At 44.2% G+C, this 17,127-nt stretch overlaps 1 long non-coding RNA gene and 1 other non-coding gene across 2 annotated transcripts in view; one reads left to right on the forward strand and one right to left on the reverse strand.

Annotated features, from left to right (window-relative positions):
- LOC132369606 (uncharacterized) overlaps positions 1 to 16,617 on the forward strand; it is a 44,175-nt gene extending 27,558 nt beyond the window's left edge. The window contains exon 4 of the long non-coding RNA XR_009504452.1: positions 15,985 to 16,617. This is a non-coding gene — a long non-coding RNA (uncharacterized LOC132369606). The remainder of the gene's footprint in view (positions 1 to 15,984) is intronic.
- On the reverse strand, positions 3,746 to 3,847 carry LOC132354868 (small nucleolar RNA SNORA31). Its single transcript, XR_009499441.1, has one exon. It is a non-coding gene; the product is annotated as a small nucleolar RNA SNORA31 (small nucleolar RNA).
- Positions 16,618 to 17,127: the final 510 nt, after the last annotated feature.

Genomic DNA, 17,127 nt, shown 5'->3' on the forward strand with positions numbered 1-17,127 from the left:
CGTTGGAGGGCGGCAATCATTGGTGACTGTGACATCTTTTGTTTATTGACATGACAGGAAATATTCTATTTATAAATATTCCATTCCATTTGTAAATATTCCATTTATCAGCGTCATATGCCAAGGCTCTCTGAGTCCCCATTTCAGAGAGGACGTGAGAATTTGCCTCTCAGGTAGGGTGCCTCTGATTCCCACTAGAGGGCACTTGCTGCTGATTCTGGGCGGTGTGCCATTCGGCGGGGGTGGGGGCGGGGGCGGGGCGGATAGGAAGTCCTGCTTCTGTGATCAGCCTGCTGTCAGATTCACAACACGCTTGTGGTACTTGGTTTGTTTGTTCGGGAGAACGGTTGGAGAGTGTTTCCTTGGCCAGCTGGGAGAGGCAGAGGGTGCGACGGGAGGGTTCCCTGCCCACCACACTCTCCTCAACGCCCCCTCCACTCCCTTCCCTGCAGGACTCTTCCTAATCGCCCCTAGTGCCGCTCAGAGCCAGCAATGTTTGGAGGAGTAGATTAACCCTGGAGAGGTTGTGAGAACTCCCAGTTCAGAACACAAAGGAAGAAAGAACATTGAGATGCAAAGATTTATGAGGGAGAAAAGACTTCCGTAGGAAAAGGAAATTAGAAACCAAGCAAGCAGAATATTCAAAAGACAGCCACACACCACGCATAATAATGAAGTTTCCATGACTCCCTTAGGCTCACTCAGGTCCGGCTCCTTAATAATTTAGATAGCAACTCTCCTTCCCTCTGCAAACAGGTGGGTGTGGAGGCTTTGCGAACGTTTCCTCACTGCTCCGTTCACTGTCTCTGAGGAAGGTTAGGTTGTCCAGAAGGCTTCCCTTTGGGTGTCCAGATGGAGGAGCAGGCTCTGCGAGCCTGCCATTTGCATAAGGTAACGGAGTGAGATGATGGCACTTCTGGGACCAGCGGGCACGCTTCCTCGTCAGTGCCACGTGGACAGCGCCAAGGTCGTCCCTCGGGCGCCTCCAAAGGGTGGGGGTGGGGCTGAGGAATGCAGGCAAATGTCAGTAGGTGAGTGGACTTCGAAATGGAGGCAGGCACTCAGACTGCACTGGGTTCCTTTGGAAAATGATGCCACGAAGTCCTCATCTCTGGTTGGGTCTTGTTCGGTTGGTCTGTGGCGTGGGGGATATCCGTGACACGCTCGCGCTCCACGGCCATCCCCTAGTCCGGGTCCACTGCTCTCCGTACCTGGGCTCGCAGCTAGTTTTCCCTGCCTTCACCTTCTCCTTGCAGTCGAGGCCATGCACACTGCTACCAGAAACGTCTTCTCAAAACACTGCTTCTCCCACGTCCCTCCCCAGATAGAAAACCTTATATATGGTGGAAGTCACAGACAAGTCCTCTCAGACCTGTAGATATACTCTGTTTGACTACATGATGCTTTAAAAAAAATCTTTTGAATTCATTTCCAACATTGTAAAAGGAAGATTTTTAGATAAAAATCTGAATTTCTAGCTTTGAGGGGGAAATTAGAATATTTGGCAACTCTAGGCCTGCATTTCCACATTGTAATTGACTGGAGCAGAGGAACATCGTTGCCTTCAGACAGGGCACGTGTTTTCCAGTTCAGGTCAGTCCCTACCTCTCCGCTGTCTGCGTGCCTCCCCAGCTTTACCCCACCCCAGTGAGGGTGACCTGCCTGGATCTTCTAGACTGGGTTCGTGATTCTTGTTCTATGACAAACCCTGACCCAGTGCAGAGGGTCCAAACCAGGCTCCCCATCAGCATTACGGAAGGGGCTCCAGCCTCAGAGGTGATCAGTTCTGCGCCAGTGATGCTAATTCCATGTCTGGGTTTAAAAAACAAAACAAAACACACACTACAAGTGATATTGCTTCTTAGCCAGGTAGTGGCACTGAGGATGGAAAGGTCAGCTTTAAAGAGAGATTTTCAAATTGTATTATAAAAACAATACAGTTTAGTGATTTGATTACAGGGAGTGAGGGAGCAAAAGAAGACTAGGATGGTCCCAAGGTTTGTGGTTGAGAAACTAGGTAGCTAGTGGTGACATTTATGGGTAGAGGGAGCCCTGGAGGAGAAGCAGGTTTTGGGAGACCACCCAGATGGAGAGATGTAGAAGGCAGTTGGATCTCTGACTCCCAGGCTCAGTGGCGAGGCCTGGTCTGGAGACAGAGTTTGCAAAGCCACCAGCCCTGAGGTGGTTGATGAAGCCATGGAAGTGAAGAGATGGCCCTGGAGAGGGATGTGGTCTGAGAAGGGAATGGGGCCAAAGTCAGAATACTAGGGAGCACCAGGCAGAAGGGGCGTCGGCACAGTGGCAAGTACCAGGGGAAACTCTGGGAGAAGGGAGCTCCTCAAAGGGAGCGGTCAGAGAGGGCAAATCAGATGAGGCCCGAAAAAAGAATCTATTTGATTGGGCAATTGGGAAGAGGTCATTGTCTTGTTTTCAGAGTGCAATAGTTGAAGGGTAAGCGGCAGAAGCCTTATGTCTGTGAATTGACACATAAATGGGAGAAGAATGGAGATGCGTGGTTGCCAACCATTCTTCTGAGAAGTTAAGAAGGAAAGAAGACAAAGAAGTAGTGGAAGGAGTGGCAGAATTGCAGAGGACGTTTTCTTTTTCTTCGGATGGAGGAGGTGTGTGCATTTTGATATGGGGCAGAGGGCAGTGGAGAAGGAGAGGCTGACTTTGAGGCGGGGGGTGGGGATGTGTGTGGATTAAGTGTGGAGCAGAGCCCGGGAGGACAGCGCAGGATGGGATGAGGAGCACGTGACCAGCTTAGATTGGGAAAAGGGACCCTTCACCCTCTGGGTCTGGAGAAAACAGGAGAAGGAGGTTGCAAGTAAAAAGGTGGGAAGTTGGAATTCATGTCTGATTGCTTCAAATTTCTTTGAAGTTGGAGGCAAGGCAGGTGACGGGAGGAGTGCTGAGGGGGTGGGGTGGGTGGGGTGGGACGTGCTCCTCTGGGGGTGCTCTGAGCCCTTGTGGTAGTGGCTGCTCCTCATATCTACTTTTCCTGTATTCTTTAAAGTTCTCTTTACTTTAAAAAAATTACTCATTTAAGGTGTAAAATTCAATAATTTTTAGTATATTTACAGACCCGTACTACCGTCATCACAATCCAACTTTATCAACATTTCCATCACCCCACAAAAATCCCTCATACCCACTTTTAGTCAATTCCCATTCTCCACCCCAGCCAACCACTAATCTACTTTTTTTCTCTACAGATTTGTCTATTCTGAACTTTTCATATAAATGGAATCATGCAATATGTGATCTTTTGTCTCTTGCTTCCTTCACTCTGCAAAATGTTTTCAAAGTTCATCCACATTGAACTTGTTTCAGTACTTCATTCTGTTTTATGGCTGGATAATAGTCTACTGTATGGGTGGATCCCATTTATTTAGTCATTCACCAGTTGATGGACATTTGATTTGTTTCAAGGCTTTGGCTATTATGAATCATGTTGCTCTGAACATTCAGGTTCATGTCTTTGTGTGGACATATGTTTTCACTTCTCTTGTGTAAATACCTAGGAATGGAATCACTGGGTTACATGGTTTTTCTTTCACTTTTTAAGAAACGCTGCCGCCCTGTTTTCCAAGGTAGCCGCACCATTTTACATTCCCACCAGCAATATATGAGGGTTCGTTTCTCCACATCCTTTCCAGCACTTGGTATTATCTGTCTTTTGTGTTATAAACATTCTAGTGGTATGAAGTGATATCTCATTGTGGTTTTTTTTTTTTTTTTTTCCCCCTGTATTCCCCCATTCAATCTGGACTGCCACAATCAGACAGACAGGAAGCGCAAGGACACTTTTTTCTTGCATCTGTGCTGGAAACCTTAGCAGACTCATTGTGGTTTTAATATGCGTTTCCCTAATGACTAATGATGTTGAACATCTTTTCATGTGCTTACCAGCCATTCATATATCTTCTGTGGTGAAATATCTATTCAAATTCTTTGCCCATTAAAAAAATAATAAGTAGTTTGTCTTATCATTGAGATATGAGTTCTTCTTTATTTTTTTACTAGACAATTTCTCTTTATTCCAATCCCCTGATGTAGTTAACAATTCTTTATATTAAACTTCACCTGTTCAAATTACTGTGTGGTATCTCTTATTATTGCACACTGACTTACACAGGTGGCCACTAATACTTATTCTCTGATAAGCCAGCAGGAAATACCCAGAACAGAAATAAGAAAAAGTGAAAGATTTGGATCTAGGAAGATTTGCATTTGTATCCTGGTTTTGCCACTTACTTCTATAAGTCCTTAGGCAAGGCATTTAAACTTTATGAATTGCATGTTATCATCTGTAAAATAGGAAAATGATGTTCATCTCACAGGATTTTCTTAAAGATTATAGATAACATACATAATAGCTTATCACAGAGATTGGCACGTAGTAGCAACTTGATAAATGAGCCAACACAAACAGAAGCAAGTGGTCAAGAGCTGAAAATAAATCTTAGGATGTTCTGTAAGAAAGGTCCTTGTTATTCAGTGAAAAGTGTCCTTAACTGGCACCTGAGTGCTGCTATTGTTAAAGAGGTGTCAAAGAGAGATGCTAGTGATGGCTCAGGAAGGTCCTCAAACCGTGGCTGCACTTGGGAAGCTCATTATGAATTTGGGGTGTGGTCTTCAGTTTCAGGGAGCCTATCTTATCAGTACCCCAGGAGCGTACAAGCTTTAGAAGCCTGACTCAAGTCAGCAAAACTCATATAGTTATTCTAGTCATTAGGATAACTGGAATGACTCACTCAGAGACTGATCCATTACTCAGTCACTAAAAATTATGAAGTTTAGAAAACAATTACTTATTGTCATATTCAACTGACTATATATGGAGACACAGCCTTAAACTGAAATGATCAAGTTTACATTTAAAAAAGCGTAAGTTGGTGCTTCCCTGGTGACACAGTGGTTGAGAATCTGCCTGCTAATGCAGGGGACACGGGTTTGAGCCCTGGTCTGGGAAGATCCCACATGCCGCGGAGCAACTAGGCCCGTGAGCCACAACTACTGAACCTGTGCATCTGGAGCCTGTGCTCCGGAACAAGAGAGGCCGCGATAGTGAGAGGCCCGTGCACCACGATGAAGAGTGGCCCCCGCTTGCCACAACTAGAGAAAGCCCTGGCACAGAAACGAAGACCCAACATAGCAATCAATCAATCAATAAAATAAATAAATCTTAAAAAAAAAAAAAAAAGCATAAGTAACAACATATCACAAGCACCACTGCATTGCTTATGACATTAAAGATTTAGTTTACCGGTAGGTTTGGACATTTTTAGATATTCGAGTTTGGTATGTGAGATCTTTTGCTGCCTTAAAGAATGTTAGAACCAGAATCAGAAATAGACACAATGAAGGAGTCATAAAGAAGTAATATGTTGCCTGGTAGAGAATGGATTTTAACCCTGATGGAGCTGGAAAACTGCCAGCTGAGGGCTGGCAGCAGCTTCTGCCTCTTGGGTGGGGAAGCTGGAGTATGAGAATACCCGCTCTTGTCCTGAGAGGGTCCTTTTAGTGATCGATTTGGTCAGGTAGATGTAAGGCAAGTATCCATTCATTGTCCCTGGGGAAGCCTGCTTCAGACGTGTTAAGTACGCTGTTTGGATTATCTGGAGTGTGATCTATTACCTGCAGTATTAGAACATTTTCTTCTACACTTGCATTTGAGCTGTGCTATTGTGAACAACGTGAGTGCATGCAAGGCATGGGTGGGGTTTTTGCTCAAGCATTTACACTCTAAGACCTGGGGACCAGGGGACAGCAGCTGGGCCACACAAGCCTGATTTCCTGCTACACACCAGGAGCAAACTGGCCTGGGTGGTCGGTGTGCTGCGTGCTTTTATTTAATGCCAAACAGGCCATTTTTGTCACCAAGGAAGAACCACAAGGTACCCTGTAAGAGGGCAGGAGACAGTGGATGTTCCCATGTAGAGAGGCAGAGAAACGAGGTGGGCTCTGGACGGAAGAGGGGAAGAGCTCTGGGTCTGGTGGAGGTGGGGCTGAGGTTGGGATCATGGAGAGGTGATGGCATGTATCAGCTACTCCCTCTGTTGCACGTCCCTTGTCCAGTGTGAGCCATGTTTGGGGAGTTAAAGAACATGTTTGTGCCCACACTTAAGACACAGTGTGTGGAGTGAGCTGCTATTCCTGGAAGATCAAGTTCTGAGATGACAAGAGGTGAAAGCAGGGTCTTGGCACCTTGATGTTCTGGGGCAAGAGCTCTGGCTGAGATGACATGTGACAGAGAAGATTTATGGGGCAAGTAAGCTTTTCTCAGTGACCACTTCTCAGTACTTGAGAAGGTGAGCCTGATAAGAGGCTAGACTTCCTGCAGCCGTAGAGGACAGGGGCTTGGGCGATTGTTATCGGGGTGTTAAAAAGCCACAGAATTTGAGCATTTCCAGGTTATGGAAATATAAATATAGACTTCCATGCCATAGGTCTAACAAAATCACTGAAACTTGAAGAAGCTTAATCTAAGGATAATATGAATGATCTGGCATTTCCAAATCATTATTAATGACCAGCAATAAAGAAGTGACATTTCATCTCTTCTATTCCCCCCACCACCCCACCTTGCTGCACTGGGAAATCTGGGTGGGGTCACAGAGTCCTTGCTCTGTCCTTCATGGCTTCTGCAATGGACCAGCTCTGATGCTGAAATAGAAATCTGATTCAGTTTCTATTCTTGACTTTTGTTTGGCTCCGTACTATTCATTACCCTGTGATTGTTAAGAGCTGGCTGCCCTTTCTGACTTAGACTTTCATGGTATCCTGGGACTTTTAGTAGTCTCTCCTTCCTTACCTCCACCTTTCTTCCTTCTTTCCTCCTTCTCTCCCCTGTTCTGAAAAAGGATTTAAGATGCTCATAGAGATACAGTTGATCAAGATAAGATACTAAATTTATGTAAAATATTAAATTAAATTAAAAGCAGATTAATAAAAGAAAGGAAAAATAAGGATGAGGAATAAGGGGGATACAAATATATATAGATCCCTAAGAGTCCCAACTCTTGGCTGCTGGTAGGCTGCCAGTTGGTCCAAGCTTTCTGGAGATCAATCAGAAAGAGAGGAGCTAACCGACTGCCCAGCTCACAGGGGTCATGAGGTAAAAACAAGCCATAACAACCCATTCTTGATAGGTTATAGATATCAGGAATATATATGTATATTCAACTTATTCCTAAAACCAGAAAGAAAAATTTTCTCAAGCTCATAAAGAAGATCTTATATAACGTGACAGGGGAGTTCCTCAACAATTCTAATGGTCTACACTGGGATGGAATTCGTTTGGGGTGACCATACCAAAGCTCAGTTCAGTAAAAGCAGTTCTCCAGGGGACCAGTTCAGTAAGATCTGCTGGTCTAGATTTTAATAGATGTTGGATGGTGGTGAGTTTGAGACTCTTCTCCCTCACAAGTCCTGGATCTAGCGATTCTGTGTTTTCCAGCAAGGGCAGGACTTTATCCCATAATGGATGTCGCACTGTGGGTAGGATCCATTATGGGATAAATAGTGGACTTTTGACTTTGTTCCCTGACAGAAGCCTTCCACTGCTTACAGCTGGCTCCAGGAATTCCTCAACTCAACCTAGGTTGCTCTCCCCTCTCCTTCCTGTCTGATCCTTAAAATTCTGGCATATTCATCTATTCTCATTGAAAGTGACGTCTTTTTCCTTACCATCTGTGCAGCCTTGGGTGAGTTCTTCATCCTTCCCAAGACTTTTTCCCACTAACTGTAAAAGCGAGCTATATCTATGTCATGATTTTAATGTGAAGAGTAAATGAGAGATTATAAATCCTGTAGCTCTGTGCCTGGAAAATAGGAGGCAAAGGAAAAATCTTAGTTCTCCTCTGTCTTCCGCTCATAACATAATATGGTGTCTTTAAATGTATAGACTTTTAAAATCTAGTGCTTTACTTATTTCATGTGTAATTTTTCCTTCTAAGGAGACTACGTCTTTCCATAGTGCTTTAGACATAGTAGGAACTCAATGCATGTACAATGGATGATTCCAATTGGAATGATATGAAAAGGAGGAGTAGAGCAGGATAGAGGACAAACTCTGCACTCCATCTGAGGGTCAATATGGCAGCCAGTTAAAGCCATGGCAGGATCACGTTCCCTAGGTCCCCTCATATCATTCTCCAAAGCTATTTCCCCTGTCAAAATGTGAGAGACAGACAGAGGAAGAGAGTGGGGGGGGGGGGAGGGGGATAGAAGGTAGGAGGAAGCTGGAACAGTCTTTTTTCCTCCTCACTCAACTCCAGTAAATTACTCAAATATTTTAATAGTCCTATTTTCTCAATTCTCTTGCAATTTAATTTGAGGCTTTTGGTAATGCACAATTGTAAGCATAATAGGATTTTTTTTTTTTTACTTAAAGAGAAGCTTTGTGTTTGAATGAAAGTCACATACAGAAGGAATCTAATTTTTTTTTTAATCTCTTTATTGTAGAACAATTCTCAAACATGAGTCAAACACTCCCCCTGCCTCTTTCTCCACCAACCTCCCTCAGTGCTACCTAAGGAGACTTGAAGATAACTCATGGTATTTTGGGGGAAATCAGCAGGCTATTTAACTTATCCTAGATGGGTCTTAATAAAAAAGAATTATCCTCCCCTCAGTTTATGGAACAAAAGGGTGTGGGAGTGTCCAGGACGGAAGAGCTGAGCTGCTTGCCTGTTTAGGGAGCTCAAGCATAACAAAGCATGTCAGAGCACTTAGGGCATCTGGCCATGGGTTCTGTTTGAATGTGGGCTTAATGAACCCAAAGGGAGAGGGGACCAGGACCAGTCAGAGCTAATGATTGGTCCTCATTTTAATAATTGCAGGCAGTAAGAAGGATACATTTGAATGTCCCAAACTAAAACATTTTAACTGGAGGAAAGGGACAGACAAGGGTACCAATTCAATCCAAGGATGCAGTTTGGGTGAGTTGGAGGGATGATTTTGAGCATAACATTATATGATGATATAGAGTATAGTATATCTTCCTGGTAAAACCTCAGGACAAGAACTTTGGACACCCACATGTTGACTCCAAAATCAGGTAAGATCCACCCAATCCAGATATCTTTCTATAGCAAGACCTTAAAAAAAATCTTTTTACCTTAGGTCTTGATGAAGATGCGAAAATTAAGAATGATATAACACACATTCTGCAATTAAAACTTTATACATCTTACCATATGGCTAACTCACACATAAGTGCATATGTAAACTATGAAAGTTTTAAGGAGACTCTCTAAGGAACTGGTAAAAGTCCTTAGGTCTGGCTGAGAGAATCCCCTGTGTTCTTGTTGAAGTCGTAATTCTGTTATCCCAGTTCTGTAGATTCTCTTCTATGTTCCATGCCATTGTTTCTAAACAACAGACTGTACTGAGATGTGTTTTTCTTCTGCTGGGGCCTTTATTCTATCTTTGTTATATGCTGGTTCATTTTATACACAGTTTTTATCATTGTATTGCTACTATAATCTTTGACTTCCTCCAATGAGCAAAGAGAAATAATCAGACGAGAACTGCCACAGCCTCCCACCATGACATCTGCCCTCCTCCAGTACCTGTTTCATATTCTGCCTTCCGACCTTTCCTAAGATGAGCCCTCTGTCTCCTCTGTAAGTCCAGCTCCTCCACGTATGCCTTCAATCCCATCCCCTTTCACCTACTCAAGCACGTCACTCCGGCACTTCTCCCCATCATCCACTGTCACTGGCTCATTCTCATCAGCATGCCCACATGCTATTATTTCTCCCATCTGAAAAATAAATCTTTTCTTGACCCACTTTCTTCTGCAGCTACATTGCATTTCTCTTTTCCCCTTGAAACTCCTTGAAAGAGTTGCTGCCTCCAATTCCTTTCTCCCATTATCTTGGAAACCCACTCCAAGCAGGCGTTCATCTCCATTAGTTCACTGAAACTACTTTTATCAAGGTCAACAGTGACTTCTATGGCGCTAAATCCAATAGTCATTTTTCATTTCTCATGATCAGCCACTGCCCCTCCCCCATTACCTCTCCAACCTTATCACCAACTTCTCTCCCCCTCTTTCTCCACTCTAGCCACACAGTCCTTAACTGTGCCTCAAATCCTCCAAGAATTTTTTCTCCTCAGGGCTTTGGACTGGCTGTTTCCTCTGCCCATGATGCTCTTCCCCAGATATCTGCCTGCCTATTTCCCAGACCGCTTTTCAAATCTCTGCTCAAGTGTCTCCTTTGAAGCGAGGTGTACCCTGACCATCCTATTTAAAATTGCCCCTCCATCCCACCTGCTGTCACTCCTGACTTTTTTTTTATTAGTCAACTATTACTGTGTAACAGTAATAGTTACACAGTAACTATTATAATAGTAATAACTATTACTATTATATAACAATTACTAATAGTTAATAATAGTATTAACTATTACTGTGTAACAGTAATAGTTACACAGTAACTGTGTAACCCCCAAACTTAGTAGCTTCAAGCAACAATAGAAATGTCTTATCTCTCACAGTTTCTGTGGGTCAGGAATTAGGGAGTTCTAGGTGGTTCTGGCTGGGATCTCCTATGAGGTTGTAAGTTACATGTCGCCCCAGACTGCAGTCATCTGAAGACTTGACTGGGGCTGGAAGCTTCATTTCTAATATGGTTTATTCACATGGCTGTTGGCAGGAAGCCTCAGTTTCCTCCCACGTGGACCTCTCCCCGGGCTGCTTGAGTGTATGCCTCATGACATGGCAACCGCTACCCCAGAACAAGCAATCTAAGAGACAGCCAGGCCGAAGCTGCAATGTCTTTTATAACCTAGCCTTGGAAGTCACATGCCATCATTTCTGCAGTATCCAATCAGTCTCACAGGCCAGACCTATTTAGTGTGGGAGGAAACACAAGTTGTGTTTCCAGGAGGTGGGATCACTAGGGGCCATGCTGGAGTCTATGGATTTCCATAGTACTCATCATCTTCAAACACACCGTATCATTTACCTATTTCAGATGTTTATTTTTGGTCTCCCCACACTAGATGTAAGTTCCTCGAGGGTGGTGATTTTGATCTGTTTTGTTGAGTGTTCTACCTCTAAGTGTCTAGCACAGTGCCAGGCATATAGTTAGCACTCAGATATTTGTCAAATGAATAATTGGATATAAAGTTCTGTAAAATCCTGTCTGCCTACCCTGATTATTATTCTGGAGCAGCTTCTCACTCTTAAATTGCAAGAGGCTGCAGATCCAGACGGCTCTTTACACTTCTCTGAGCATTCAGTGACCCATCTTTGTTTTCTAACCCAATCTATTTAGTGCCTTTGCTGGAGTGAATAACTTCCTGACTGAGATCTGAGCTAAAAACAAATTCTTCACCATTAGAACCCACCCCCCCCAACACCACTGTCTCTCTCTCTCTTTCCCCCTCTCTCTCTCTGTCTCTCTCTCTCTCTCTCTCTCACACACACACACACGCTAAGAGTTTTCTTTGACCGTTTCATGCCCAGTATATATTTCATGCCCAGTATATATTTCCCACAATGCTTTCTGACTGTCAGACCTAAGAGCTAAGGAGGGAACGATAATAAGTAGGAGGAAGTCAAAGGAAGGCATTCTGGGGTTAGGGTGGCTGTAAGAGAATCAAGGCCTTGTTCTGTGGTCGAAGAGAGGAAATATTAGCATCTGATGGCTACCGTGCCAGTAGAGCTCAGGAATTACCGAGCAGAGACGCACCACCTGCTACCCCCGTGCTGGGTGTTGGCGGTGCAGGCAGCTGAGGTAGTAGCAGACAAGCTGGTGCCTGAGGAGGTGGGAGCCCCAGCTGAGGGGGCTGGTAAAGGAGCCGGTGGCCGCTGAGAAGGGCAGGGTCGAGCTGGTGAGGGGACAGCCCTGGCTTCTCCTCTGTCCATGGCTAATCCTTCCACCTATGCTTTGGGGCCCATCCTGATTTTCTTCACAAACCCTTGTTCAGCCTTTTCCCCAAACCCATTCCTTGCTTCTTCCTTTACCACGGGCTTTCCCCCTCAGTCTGCAAACATGATTAGCTCTCCCCTATCCTAAAAACCTCTTCTCTCTCCTAGGGCCACTTTTTCTCAGGTCTTAGCCACCCCCCAAATAAAACGAACACACACGCAAAACCACATTTCTCTACCATTTGTTCCCGTTTCCAACCACCTTTTGGCTTTCCTTAGCAAATTTATTAAATGAGCTATTTGTGTGCCTGGCCGTTCTCATCAATTTACTCAGTTATTTATTTAATAAGCAATTTATTGAGGACCTATTATGTATTAAATACTTAGAATAGAGAAATGGAGTATGATTTCTGCCCTTAAGGAGCACTCTGCCTAATAGGGGACACAGGTCAACAAATTATAATGTAATGTGATAAGTATAACAAAGAGGACATGTGCAAGGTCCAGAGGTAACACAGAAGAGGGTGTCATTGGCTCGACAGAAGGTAGGCAGGAATCCGAGATGGTTTCCTAGAGACGTGGAGTCTCAACAAGGTTCATAATATAGGGCGAGGGAGTGTGGGGGAACAGAGAATATCTTGGAAGCCAAATAAGAGATGCTGGTCAACTTAATCAAATGCACAGAGAGATGATGTAAAATGAGGAAAAATATACATAGAAGTTGGCAGCCTGAAGATTACTGAGGGACTCTACCGATGCAGTTGGAGGGAAGAGGATTGCAGTGGGATGAGAAGCAAACTTGAGCGAGAAGCTAGAGACAGTTTTGGCAGGAGCTTAGCTGAGATGGAGGAGCATTGTAGGGTAGCAGCCAGAGAGAAGGTCAGGGTGAGGGGAGAACTCAGCAGTTCTCTGGGGCCAGGAGAAACAGTAACATAATTGTCACCAGATTCTTAGGGGTGGCGTGAGGATTCAATGAGTTGATACACATAGAGTGACGGTGCCTGGCACACATTCGATTAGGAGGTGGTGGAGCAAGAATGCAAATTCTCGTGCTTTGTGCCCATCCCGCGCTCATTCTGTTGCATCAGGAAAGCCTGGGGAAAGTCTTCCACACTCAGAGAGTTCTTGGGTAATGGGGAGAGAGACGAGAGATTGGGCAGGGCCACCTGAGGCCACTGAGAGGTCTCGTTGCTCATTCAGGAGAAACAGGCTCTGAGCTTCCTGTGTTCTGACAGGATCAAAGCTCCCCTCACCACTTCTTCTCACGTGGCTTCTTAGCCTGACTTCTTCAAAGAGAAGGCCGCCTCCTAGGATGACAGCCCCAACGATGTCCCAGCCACACATTGCACGTGGGGAGCTTTGCCATCAGGGAGGGGACTGATGCGGAGGCTGGCTGAGCTGTGGCCACTGCAGTTTTGTTGGCTGCCCCGTGAGCAGGGTGGGAATGTCCTTCAGGGGGAGAGTTGTGGGAAGCTCTCAGACACCAGCCCAGGAGGATGTGAGCCACACAGACTAAAGGGAACAGCAGAGCTCATTCAGTCCTTGATCTGGGACTGGTCTCAGATGAGGGCAAAATAGCATATTTATGCCAAACGTTTAAAGATGCCATTCATAAAGAAGAGGGAAAAAAATCACCATAATCCTACCACCCAAAGGCAACCACTGTTAACATTTGGGATAAGCCCTTCCAGACTTTTCTATTTACTCTTTTCCACTTAATGTGCAAACTTCATTTCATGTTAATAAATAAATATATTTCCAAGTACATCATTTTAAATGATTGTATAGTATTCTTGTGAATCAACTAAAGGGGTAATTGAATGGAAGAGGAAGACATGGTTTGGGTAATCCCACATTGCACCTCACCAATCTCCCACCGGGCAGCCCCTCCCAGAGACCACATTCCCACACACTCAGTGTATCTGAAACAGGGCTTTTGCCGCCAAATCATTCCTTCCTTCCAAAGTTCCATTCTTCTAGTCACCCATACTCAAACTCCTAGAGTCACTTTGTTTTCCTTCCCTTAACATCTGCTAGTCACCACATCTTGCCAAATCTTCCTTTGCAATACTTTTTCCCCCACCCCACCTCCTTTTCATTTCTGCTTTCAGTACCTGAGGCCAGAACATGATTAACTTGTTGCCTAATTGCAACATTCTCCAACTTATTGCAATTACTTCTTAATTTATGTCCCTGCCATCAGTCTCTCTCTCTTCTCTCTAATTCATTCTGCAGAATGCTGCCAGACTTCAGATACTGCTCAAAAACCTTCAATGTCTTCAAATTTCCTAAAAAACATATCTTATATTTGTATAGCACGTCTCATTTCATTTCTATTTCTGAAAATAAAGTATGCCTGGTAACATATAGGAACATATACTCTCATTAAAAGAGATCTACCTGTATCAATAATTTAGAAATATTTGTCAACCTCAATGCCTAGCCCAATACTTACAAATGGTAGTGACTCAATAGATATGAATGGATAAATAAATAAATGAATGAAGCTCCTTCTATTTTCCACTGACTTTCATCATAAAACTAGAGTTCTCAGGGTTAAAATTTAAAAGTAAATTAATGGACAGACTTGAAAATCTTGGCAAGGAAGACATTAGTAGGCATGAAGCATTGTGCTGAGAATGTTGGTCGTGGGACGTTTCCATCACTTTATATTTAGAGTTCTGTGGTAACATGTTACAGCATACCAAAAATTTAGGGCCTCTAGTGCTCTCTACCACTTTCCCTAACTTCTCTTCCTCAGATGACTGGAATATCTGTCATAAGCAGCTTGGATGGAAAGGTAAAATATTCTTTTTTAGGATTTAATGAATTTGAGTGATGCAGAGAGAGGAAAGGAAACCTCCAGTTCAGTGAAAGTGACACACAGGTAACCAGAAAATTGAAGAGTCCTTCAGTGCAGCCTAGTGCTGGACTTTGGAATGAGAGTACATTGGACACTTAGTATCCCATGCTGAACCTGATTCCTCATCTATAAGATAAATACCTGCCACTATGGTTGTAGAGAATGTTAAGTGCAGTTAGGATGTGTTTGTGCTTATAGCACATAGTAAAACAAGGCAATAAATAGCTCTCACTATTGTATTAGCCAGGGTTTTCCAGAGAAACAGAATCAATAGAATATATGAAATTTATTGTAAGGAATTGGCTCAGGTGACCATGGAGGCTGGCAAGTCCAAAATCTGCAGCATCGATGTCCCCATTCAAGTCCCAAAGCCAGCAGGCTGCTGTAGAACCAGGAAAAGTGATGTCCCAGTTTAAAGGCCATCAGGCAGGAGAATTCTCCCCTACTTGGGAGAGGGGCAGCTTTTTGTCTATTAAGAACTTCAACTGATTTGATGAGGCCCACATATATTATAGAGGGCAATCTGCTATACTCAGTCTACCGATTTAAATGTTAATCTCATCCCAAAACACCCTCACAGAAACACCCAGAATGTTTGACCAAATATCTGGGCACATCATAGCTTAGTCAAGTTGAAACATAAAATTGACCCTCACCACTATTATCGGTAATAATAAATTGTAGGCACAGAGTGCTATGAGAGTACATCACAGGATATTGATCAACCTGGAGTAGTAGGTATAGGGTAGGCCTTGGAGAAAAGGATTGATGAAGCCTTCCTAAAAGTTATGGAGTCTAATAGACTGTGGGTCACCCAGGTGAAGATGTCCAGAAAGCATTCAATATAGTGATTGGGGCTCAGGGGAGAAAACTGCCAGTTGGTAAGGATTTGAGGGCCAAGTCAGAAGCTGAAGCCATGAGAATGGATGAGATCAGTCAGGAAAAGTGTATAAGTGAAAAGACGGGAATGGAGCCATGAAGAAAACAGCATTTTACAGGGAGCCAACAGAGAGGACTAGCTAAAATAAAAACCTACTCAACTGAAATGTTCCCCCAAACCCAAGACTTGAAACAAATAAATGCCTGCTTCTTGATCTGTTCTGTCAATTCAAAGATCTTAAAATGAGTTTGCAGAAAGTTGCTGCTACTTGTACTGAAACCATAAGCACACATTAAGTGAGGTCCTTGCAATATTTGGCTTCTAGCTGTTATCACAGCTTCCTTACTTTTGCAGGCTCCCCAACTCTGGACCAGATTGCTAGGAACCACCACTAGGTGTCCAAAGCAGAGGACAACCAAGTAGGTGGTCACCTACATGGAATGATTTGAGAAGGTCTTTCTACTCCCAACACCACCCCTACTAGTACCTGCAGCAATCTTTCCATCACAAAGTCCTTGAAGGGAAGGACCATTTCCTATCCATCAGTAAAGAGAGCTGGCTCTGCTTCTAACTGGCAGCGTGATGGAGAACCAGTAACTTCCCCCTTCAGGACTCAGATTCTTCCTTTGTAGGATGAGGAGACTGAACATGATGACCTTTAAAATCCTGCCTTGGGCTTCCCTGGTGGCGCAGTGGTTGAGAATCTGCCTGCTAATGCAGGGGACACGGGTTCGAGCCCTGGTCTGGGAAGATCCCACATGCCACGGAGCGGCTGGGCCCAGGAGCCACAACTACTGAGCCTGCGCGTCTGGAGCCTGTGCCCCGCAACGGGAGGGGCCGCGATAGTGAAAGGCCCGCGCACCGCGATGAAGAGCGGTCCCCGCACCGCGATGAAGAGTGGCCCCCACTTGCCGCAACTAGAGAAAGCCCTCGCATGAACCGAAGACCCAGCACAGCCAAAAATAAATAAATAAATAAAATCCTGCCTTGCCCTAACCTTCCATGAATCAGACTGTAAAGAATTGTTGAATTGTCTGAATTAATGAATTTGTGTTTTTCCATTTGGGTTAGGAAATCCCACTGAGAGAGGCAACAAGTTATAAGCTGTTAATATTAGCACAAATTAATATTTCTGATTGCTGAGTGTAGAATCTTGTCAAATGGGAGGGCCTGTAGAATTTAGGGGTGTGAGGGAAGGAGAAATAAAAGTAGTCTAAGTGGGGGCACTGCTCATGAGAAGAAGCCTGTTGGGTGAGTAGGGATTGGGGTGGAGATGGTCGAATAAAATCTATGTCAGCTAGGGGACCTACTGGAATCTTAGAAACATGGAGGATTTGAAGACAAAGAGGGGGATTTCGGTTCAGTTTAACAAACATTTGTTAAGAATATACCATATGTCAGACACTTGACTAAGGAGAGTGGATACAATAATGAGTAAAACCAAGTTCCTGACCTTCAGGAATTCACAGTCGGAGACTGAGAGGGAAAAGGAACATT

The sequence above is a fragment of the Balaenoptera ricei genome, chromosome 1, assembly GCF_028023285.1.
Source record: "Balaenoptera ricei isolate mBalRic1 chromosome 1, mBalRic1.hap2, whole genome shotgun sequence".
Classification (NCBI taxonomy): Eukaryota; Metazoa; Chordata; class Mammalia; order Artiodactyla; family Balaenopteridae; genus Balaenoptera; species Balaenoptera ricei.